We start from the raw sequence: 7,500 nt of genomic DNA, 5'->3' as shown, positions 1-7,500 counted from the left end.
TCAGTTTACAACTTCGTTTCTACCAGTATAAAGGTTTTTTGAGCGATGACCTCCAGAAGTATAGTTGAATGTTGATTGTTTAATACATCTGAATGTGCGACAGGTCTTTCCAAGCATGGCCTACGACCATCTCACCCTGAATGCGCCCGGTCTCGTCTGATCTCGGAAGCTAAGCAGAGTCGAGTCTGGTTAGTACTTGGAAGGGAGACTGCCTGGGAATACCAGGTGTTGTAGGCTTTTGCATTGTTGTATCTGGATGGGTCGCTTTTTACACTTCGACTCATCCAGATAGTGCACCTGCCAATTTCACGTCGATATGGAGTACTGCATTGGGATCAATATTTTTTGTGAAATACTGTTTGATGCCACTCTTTCGGGGCTAAACCAGGAGCTCAGAATAAACGTTTTCACGAGCGATGACCTCCAGGAGTATAGTTGAATGTTGATTGTTTTATACATATGAGTGTTCGACAGGTCTCTGCAAGCACGGCCTACGACCATATCACCCTGAATGCGCCCGATCTCGTCTGATCTCGGAAGCTAAGCATGGTCGAGCCTGGTTATTACTTGGATGGGAGACTGCCTGGGAATACCAGGTGTTGTAGGCTTTTGCATTGTTGTATCTGGATGGGTCGCTTTTTACACTTCGACTCATCCAGTTAGTGCACCTTCCAATTTCACGTCGATATGGTGTACTGCATTGGGATCAATATTTTTTGTAAAATACTGTTTGATGCCACTCTTTCGGGGCTAAACCAGCAGCTCAGAATAAACGTTTTCACGAGCGATGACCTCCAGGAGTATAGTTGAATGTTGATTGTTTTATACATATGAGTGTTCGACAGGTCTCTGCAAGCACGGCCTACGACCATGTCACCGTGAATGCGCCCGATCTCGTCTGATCTCGGAAGCTAAGCATGTTCGAGCCTGGTTAGTACTTGGATGGGAGACTGCCTGGGAATACTAGGTGTTGTAGGATTTTGCATTGTTGTATCTGGATGGGTCGCTTTTTACACTTCGACTCATCCAGTTAGTGCACCTGCCAATTTCACGTCGATATGGTGTACTGCATTGGGATCAATATTTTTTGTAATATAATGTTTGATGGCACTCTTTCGGGGCTCAACCAGGAGCTCAGAAACAGGTCCCTGCAGAGTGGGCTGGTAGGACAATTCTCTGCGCTGTCTATTACTGATTTTATACACCCAACAGCACGAGATTTCACTTCGTTAAAGTATTGAAAGGGGACGGACGGACGGACGGACACATTAATCTATTGCAGGCTGGTACACTCAGTTTACAACTTCCTTTCTACCAGTATAAAGGTTTTTTGAGCGATGACCTCCAGAAGTATAGTTGAATGTTGATTGTTTAATACATCTGAATGTGCGACAGGTCTTTCCAAGCATGGCCTACGACCATCTCACCCTGAATGCGCCCGATCTCGTCTGATCTAGGAAGCTAAGCCGAGTCGAGCCTGGTTAGTACTTGGATGGGAGACTGCCTGAGAATACCAGGTGTTGTAGGCTTTTGCATTGTGTATCTGGATGGGTCGCTTTTTACACTTCGACTCATCCAGTTAGTGCACCTGCCAATTTCACGTCGATATGGTGTACTGCATTGGGATCAATATTTTTTGTAAAATACTGTTTGATGCAACTCTTTCGGGGCTAAACCAGGAGCTCAGAATAAACGTTTTCACGAGCGATGACCTCCAGGAGTATAGTTGAATGTTGATTGTTTTATACATATGAGTGTTCGACAGGTCTCTGCAAGCACGGCCTACGACCATATCACCCTGAATGCGCCCGATCTCGTCTGATCTCGGAAGCTAAGCATGGTCGAGCCTGGTTAGTACTTGGATGGGAGACTGCCTGGGAATACCAGGTGTTGTAGGATTTTGCATTGTTGTATCTGGATGGGTCGCTTTTTACACTTCGACTCATCCAGTCAGTGCACCTGCCAATTTCACGTCGATATGGTGTACTGCATTGGGATCAATATTTTTTGTAAAATACTGTTTGATGCCACTCTTTCGGGGCTAAACCAGGAGCTCAGAATAAACGTTTTCACGAGCGATGACCTCCAGGAATATAGTTGAATGTTGATTGTTTTATACATATGAGTGTTCGACAGGTCTCTGCACGCACGGCCTACGACCATATCACCCTGAATGCGCCCGATCTCGTCTGATCTCGGAAGCTAAGCATGTTCGAGCCTGGTTAGTACTTGGATGGGAGACTGCCTGGGAATACCAGGTGTTGTAGGCTTTTGCATTGTTGTATCTGGATGGGTCGCTTTTTACACTTCGACTCATCCAGTGAGTGCACCTGCCAATTTCACGTCGATATGGTGTACTGCATTGGGATCAATATTTTTTGTAATATAATGTTTGATGCCACTCTTTCGGGGCTCAACCAGGAGCTCAGAAACAGGTCCCTGCAGAGTGGGCTGGTAGGACAAGTCTCTGCGCTGTCTATTACTGATTTTATACACCCAACAGCACGAGATTTCACTTCGTTAAAGTATTGAAAGGGGACGGACGGACGGACACATTAATCTATTGCAGGCTAGTACACTCAGTTTACAACTTCGTTTCTACCAGTATAAAGGTTTTTTGAGCGATGACCTCCAGAAGTATAGTTGAATGTTGATTGTTTAATACATCTGAATGTGCGACAGGTCTTTCCAAGCATGGCCTACGACCATCTCACCCTGAATGCGCCCGGTCTCGTCTGATCTCGGAAGCTAAGCAGAGTCGAGTCTGGTTAGTACTTGGAAGGGAGACTGCCTGGGAATACCAGGTGTTGTAGGCTTTTGCATTGTTGTATCTGGATGGGTCGCTTTTTACACTTCGACTCATCCAGATAGTGCACCTGCCAATTTCACGTCGATATGGAGTACTGCATTGGGATCAATATTTTTTGTGAAATACTGTTTGATGCCACTCTTTCGGGGCTAAACCAGGAGCTCAGAATAAACGTTTTCACGAGCGATGACCTCCAGGAGTATAGTTGAATGTTGATTGTTTTATACATATGAGTGTTCGACAGGTCTCTGCAAGCACGGCCTACGACCATATCACCCTGAATGCGCCCGATCTCGTCTGATCTCGGAAGCTAAGCATGGTCGAGCCTGGTTATTACTTGGATGGGAGACTGCCTGGGAATACCAGGTGTTGTAGGCTTTTGCATTGTTGTATCTGGATGGGTCGCTTTTTACACTTCGACTCATCCAGTTAGTGCACCTTCCAATTTCACGTCGATATGGTGTACTGCATTGGGATCAATATTTTTTGTAAAATACTGTTTGATGCCACTCTTTCGGGGCTAAACCAGCAGCTCAGAATAAACGTTTTCACGAGCGATGACCTCCAGGAGTATAGTTGAATGTTGATTGTTTTATACATATGAGTGTTCGACAGGTCTCTGCAAGCACGGCCTACGACCATGTCACCGTGAATGCGCCCGATCTCGTCTGATCTCGGAAGCTAAGCATGTTCGAGCCTGGTTAGTACTTGGATGGGAGACTGCCTGGGAATACTAGGTGTTGTAGGATTTTGCATTGTTGTATCTGGATGGGTCGCTTTTTACACTTCGACTCATCCAGTTAGTGCACCTGCCAATTTCACGTCGATATGGTGTACTGCATTGGGATCAATATTTTTTGTAATATAATGTTTGATGGCACTCTTTCGGGGCTCAACCAGGAGCTCAGAAACAGGTCCCTGCAGAGTGGGCTGGTAGGACAATTCTCTGCGCTGTCTATTACTGATTTTATACACCCAACAGCACGAGATTTCACTTCGTTAAAGTATTGAAAGGGGACGGACGGACGGACGGACACATTAATCTATTGCAGGCTGGTACACTCAGTTTACAACTTCCTTTCTACCAGTATAAAGGTTTTTTGAGCGATGACCTCCAGAAGTATAGTTGAATGTTGATTGTTTAATACATCTGAATGTGCGACAGGTCTTTCCAAGCATGGCCTACGACCATCTCACCCTGAATGCGCCCGATCTCGTCTGATCTAGGAAGCTAAGCCGAGTCGAGCCTGGTTAGTACTTGGATGGGAGACTGCCTGAGAATACCAGGTGTTGTAGGCTTTTGCATTGTGTATCTGGATGGGTCGCTTTTTACACTTCGACTCATCCAGTTAGTGCACGTGCCAATTTCACGTCGATATGGTGTACTGCATTGGGATCAATATTTTTTGTAAAATACTGTTTGATGCCACTCTTTCGGGGCTAAACCAGGAGCTCAGAATAAACGTTTTCACGAGCGATGACCTCCAGGAGTATAGTTGAATGTTGATTGTTTTATACATATGAGTGTTCGACAGGTCTCTGCAAGCACGGCCTACGACCATATCACCCTGAATGCGCCCGATCTCGTCTGATCTCGGAAGCTAAGCATGGTCGAGCCTGGTTAGTACTTGGATGGGAGACTGCCTGGGGATACCAGGTGTTGTAGAATTTTGCATTGTTGTATCTGGATGGGTCGCTTTTTACACTTCGACTCATCCAGTGAGTGCACCTGCCAATTTCACGTCGATATGGTGTACTGCATTGGGATCAATATTTTTTTGTAATAAAATGTTTGATGCCACTCTTTCGGGGCTCAACCAGGAGCTCATAAACAGGTCCCTGCAGAGTGGGCTGGTAGGACAAGTCTCTGCGCTGTCTATTACTGATTTTATACACCCAACAGCACGAGATTTCACTTAATTAAAGTATTGAAAGGGGACGGACGGACGGACACATTAATCTATTGCAGGCTGGTACACTCAGTTTACAACTTCGTTTCTACCAGTATAAAGGTTTTTTGAGCGATGACCTCCAGAAGTATAGTTGAATTTTGATTGTTTAATACATCTGAATGTGCGACAGGTCTTTCCAAGCATGGCCTACGACCATCTCACCATGAATGCGCCCGATCTAGTCTGATCTCGGAAGCTAAGCATGGTCGAGCCTGGTTAGTACTTGGATGGGAGACTGCCTGGGAATACCAGGTGTTGTAGGCTTTCGCATTGTTGTATCTGGATGGGTCGCTTTTTACACTTCGACTCATCCAGTTAGTGCACCTGCCAATTTCACGTCGATATGGTGTACTGCATTGGGATCAATATTTTTTGTAAAATACTGTTTGATGCAACTCTTTCGGGGCAAAACCAGGAGCTCAGAATAAACGTTTTCACGAGCGATGACCTCCAGGAGTATAGTTGAATGTTGATTGTTTTATACATATGAGTGTTCGACAGGTCTCTGCAAGCACGGCCTACGACCATATCACCCTGAATGCGCCCGATCTCGTCTGATCTCGGAAGCTAAGCATGGTCGAGCCTGGTTAGTACTTGGATGGGAGACTGCCTGGGAATACCAGGTGTTGTAGGATTTTGCATTGTTGTATCTGGATGGGTCGCTTTTTACACTTCGACTCATCCAGTGAGTGCACCTGCCAATTTCACGTCGATATGGTGTACTGCATTGGGATCAATATTTTTTGTAAAATACTGTTTGATGCCACTCTTTCGGGGCTAAACCAGGAGCTCAGAATAAACGTTTTCACGAGCGATGACCTCCAGGAATATAGTTGAATGTTGATTGTTTTATACATATGAGTGTTCGACAGGTCTCTGCAAGCACGGCCTACGACCATATCACCCTGAATGCGCCCGATCTCGTCTGATCTCGGAAGCTAAGCATGTTCGAGCCTGGTTAGTACTTGGATGGGAGACTGCCTGGGAATACCAGGTGTTGTAGGCTTTTGCATTGTTGTATCTGGATGGGTCGCTTTTTACACTTCGACTCATCCAGTGAGTGCACCTGCCAATTTCACGTCGATATGGTGTACTGCATTGGGATCAATATTTTTTGTAATATAATGTTTGATGCCACTCTTTCGGGGCTCAACCAGGAGCTTAGAAACAGGTCCCTGCAGAGTGGGCTCGTAGGACAAGTCTCTGCGCTGTCTATTACTGATTTTATACACCCAACAGCACGAGATTTCACTTCGTTAAAGTATTGAAAGGGGACGGACGGACGGACGGACACATTAATCTATTGCAGGCTGGTACACTCAGTTTACAACTTCGTTTCTACCAGTATAAAGGTTTTTTGAGCGATGACCTCCAGAAGTATAGTTGAATGTTGATTGTTTAATACATCTGAATGTGCGACAGGTCTTTCCAAGCATGGCCTACGACCATCTCACCCTGAATGCGCCCGATCTCGTCTGATCTCGGAAGCTAAGCAGCGTCGAGTCTGGTTAGTACTTGGATGGGAGACTGCCTGGGAATACCAGGTGTTGTAGTCTTTTGCATTGTTGTATCTGGATGGGTCGCTTTTTACACTTCGACTCATCCAGATAGTGCACCTGCCAATTTCACGTCGATATGGAGTACTGCATTGGGATCAATATTTTTTGTAAAATACTGTTTGATGCCACTCTTTCGGGGCTAAACCAGGAGCTCAGAATAAACGTTTTCACGAACGATGACCTCCAGGAGTATAGTTGAATGTTGATTGTTTTATACATATGAGTGTTCGACAGGTCTCTGCAAGCACGGCCTACGACCATATCACCCTGAATGCGCCCGATCTCGTCTGATCTCGGAAGCTAAGCATGGTCGAGCCTGGTTATTACTTGGATGGGAGACTGCCTGGGAATACCAGGTGTTGTAGGCTTTTGCATTGTTGTATCTGGATGGGTCGCTTTTTACACTTCGACTCATCCAGTTAGTGCACCTTCCAATTTCACGTCGATATGGTGTACTGCATTGGGATCAATATTTTTCGTAAAATACTGTTTGATGCCACTCTTTCGGGGCTAAACCAGCAGCTCAGAATAAACGTTTTCACGAGCGATGACCTCCAGGAGTATAGTTGAATGTTGATTGTTTTATACATATGAGTGTTCGACAGGTCTCTGCAAGCACGGCCTACGACCATATCACCGTGAATGCGCCCGATCTCGTCTGATCTCGGAAGCTAAGCATGTTCGAGCCTGGTTAGTACTTGGATGGGAGACTGCCTGGGAATACCAGGTGTTGTAGGCTTTTGCATTTTTGTATCTGGATGGGTCGCTTTTTACACTTCGACTCATCCAGTGAGTGCACCTGCCAATTTCACGTCGATATGGTGTACTGCATTGGGATCAATATTTTTTGTAATATAATGTTTGATGCCACTCTTTCGGGGCTCAACCAGGAGCTCAGAAACAAGTCCCTGCAGAGTGGGCTGGTAGGACAAGTCTCTGCGCTGTCTATTACTGATTTTATACACCCAACAGCACGAGATTTCACTTCGTTAAAGTATTGAAAGGGGACGGACGGACGGACACATTATTCTATTGCAGGCTGGTACACTCAGTTTACAACTTCCTTTCTACCAGTATAAAGGTTTTTTGAACGATGACCTCCAGGAGTATAGTTGAATGTTGATTGTTTTATACATATGAGTGTTCGACAGGTCTATGCAAGCACGGCCTACGACCATAT

General features: G+C 45.5%; 14 non-coding genes and 4 pseudogenes across 14 annotated transcripts in view; all 18 read left to right on the top strand.

The window, feature by feature from the left end:
* The first annotated feature begins 118 nt into the window (after positions 1-118).
* LOC142928030 (5S ribosomal RNA) lies at positions 119-237 on the top strand (annotated as a pseudogene).
* Positions 238-489: 252 nt separating this feature from the next.
* On the top strand, positions 490-608 carry LOC142926560 (5S ribosomal RNA). Its single transcript, XR_012943484.1, has one exon. It is a non-coding gene; the product is annotated as a 5S ribosomal RNA (ribosomal RNA).
* A 252-nt stretch (positions 609-860) lies between these two features.
* LOC142927854 (5S ribosomal RNA) lies at positions 861-979 on the top strand. The gene has a single exon (XR_012944778.1). It is a non-coding gene; the product is annotated as a 5S ribosomal RNA (ribosomal RNA).
* Positions 980-1,410: 431 nt separating this feature from the next.
* On the top strand, positions 1,411-1,529 carry LOC142928199 (5S ribosomal RNA; annotated as a pseudogene).
* Positions 1,530-1,780: 251 nt separating this feature from the next.
* Positions 1,781-1,899, top strand: LOC142926343 (5S ribosomal RNA). The gene has a single exon (XR_012943268.1). It is a non-coding gene; the product is annotated as a 5S ribosomal RNA (ribosomal RNA).
* A 252-nt stretch (positions 1,900-2,151) lies between these two features.
* Positions 2,152-2,270, top strand: LOC142926597 (5S ribosomal RNA). Its single transcript, XR_012943521.1, has one exon. It is a non-coding gene; the product is annotated as a 5S ribosomal RNA (ribosomal RNA).
* A 427-nt stretch (positions 2,271-2,697) lies between these two features.
* On the top strand, positions 2,698-2,816 carry LOC142928028 (5S ribosomal RNA; annotated as a pseudogene).
* Positions 2,817-3,068: 252 nt separating this feature from the next.
* Positions 3,069-3,187, top strand: LOC142926559 (5S ribosomal RNA). The gene has a single exon (XR_012943483.1). It is a non-coding gene; the product is annotated as a 5S ribosomal RNA (ribosomal RNA).
* A 252-nt stretch (positions 3,188-3,439) lies between these two features.
* Positions 3,440-3,558, top strand: LOC142927853 (5S ribosomal RNA). The gene has a single exon (XR_012944777.1). It is a non-coding gene; the product is annotated as a 5S ribosomal RNA (ribosomal RNA).
* A 431-nt stretch (positions 3,559-3,989) lies between these two features.
* LOC142928198 (5S ribosomal RNA) lies at positions 3,990-4,108 on the top strand (annotated as a pseudogene).
* A 251-nt stretch (positions 4,109-4,359) lies between these two features.
* Positions 4,360-4,478, top strand: LOC142927899 (5S ribosomal RNA). Its single transcript, XR_012944824.1, has one exon. It is a non-coding gene; the product is annotated as a 5S ribosomal RNA (ribosomal RNA).
* Positions 4,479-4,906: 428 nt separating this feature from the next.
* On the top strand, positions 4,907-5,025 carry LOC142926389 (5S ribosomal RNA). Its single transcript, XR_012943314.1, has one exon. It is a non-coding gene; the product is annotated as a 5S ribosomal RNA (ribosomal RNA).
* A 252-nt stretch (positions 5,026-5,277) lies between these two features.
* LOC142926342 (5S ribosomal RNA) lies at positions 5,278-5,396 on the top strand. Its single transcript, XR_012943267.1, has one exon. It is a non-coding gene; the product is annotated as a 5S ribosomal RNA (ribosomal RNA).
* A 252-nt stretch (positions 5,397-5,648) lies between these two features.
* On the top strand, positions 5,649-5,767 carry LOC142926596 (5S ribosomal RNA). Its single transcript, XR_012943520.1, has one exon. It is a non-coding gene; the product is annotated as a 5S ribosomal RNA (ribosomal RNA).
* Positions 5,768-6,198: 431 nt separating this feature from the next.
* Positions 6,199-6,317, top strand: LOC142927674 (5S ribosomal RNA). Its single transcript, XR_012944597.1, has one exon. It is a non-coding gene; the product is annotated as a 5S ribosomal RNA (ribosomal RNA).
* A 252-nt stretch (positions 6,318-6,569) lies between these two features.
* Positions 6,570-6,688, top strand: LOC142926558 (5S ribosomal RNA). Its single transcript, XR_012943482.1, has one exon. It is a non-coding gene; the product is annotated as a 5S ribosomal RNA (ribosomal RNA).
* Positions 6,689-6,940: 252 nt separating this feature from the next.
* LOC142925859 (5S ribosomal RNA) lies at positions 6,941-7,059 on the top strand. The gene has a single exon (XR_012942782.1). It is a non-coding gene; the product is annotated as a 5S ribosomal RNA (ribosomal RNA).
* A 427-nt stretch (positions 7,060-7,486) lies between these two features.
* The window catches only part of LOC142926423 (5S ribosomal RNA), a 119-nt gene continuing 105 nt past the window's right edge, over positions 7,487-7,500 (top strand). The window contains exon 1 of the ribosomal RNA XR_012943348.1: positions 7,487-7,500. This exon is cut by the window's right edge and continues 105 nt beyond it. This is a non-coding gene — a ribosomal RNA (5S ribosomal RNA).

Source organism: Petromyzon marinus, chromosome 23, assembly GCF_048934315.1.
Source record: "Petromyzon marinus isolate PM22_M1 ecotype Great Lakes invasive population chromosome 23, UKy_Petmar_22M1.pri1.0, whole genome shotgun sequence".
NCBI lineage: Eukaryota > Metazoa > Chordata > Hyperoartia > Petromyzontiformes > Petromyzontidae > Petromyzon > Petromyzon marinus.
Note: the sequence above shows the minus strand (reverse complement) of the source record. Positions and strands in the feature narration are given on the sequence as shown.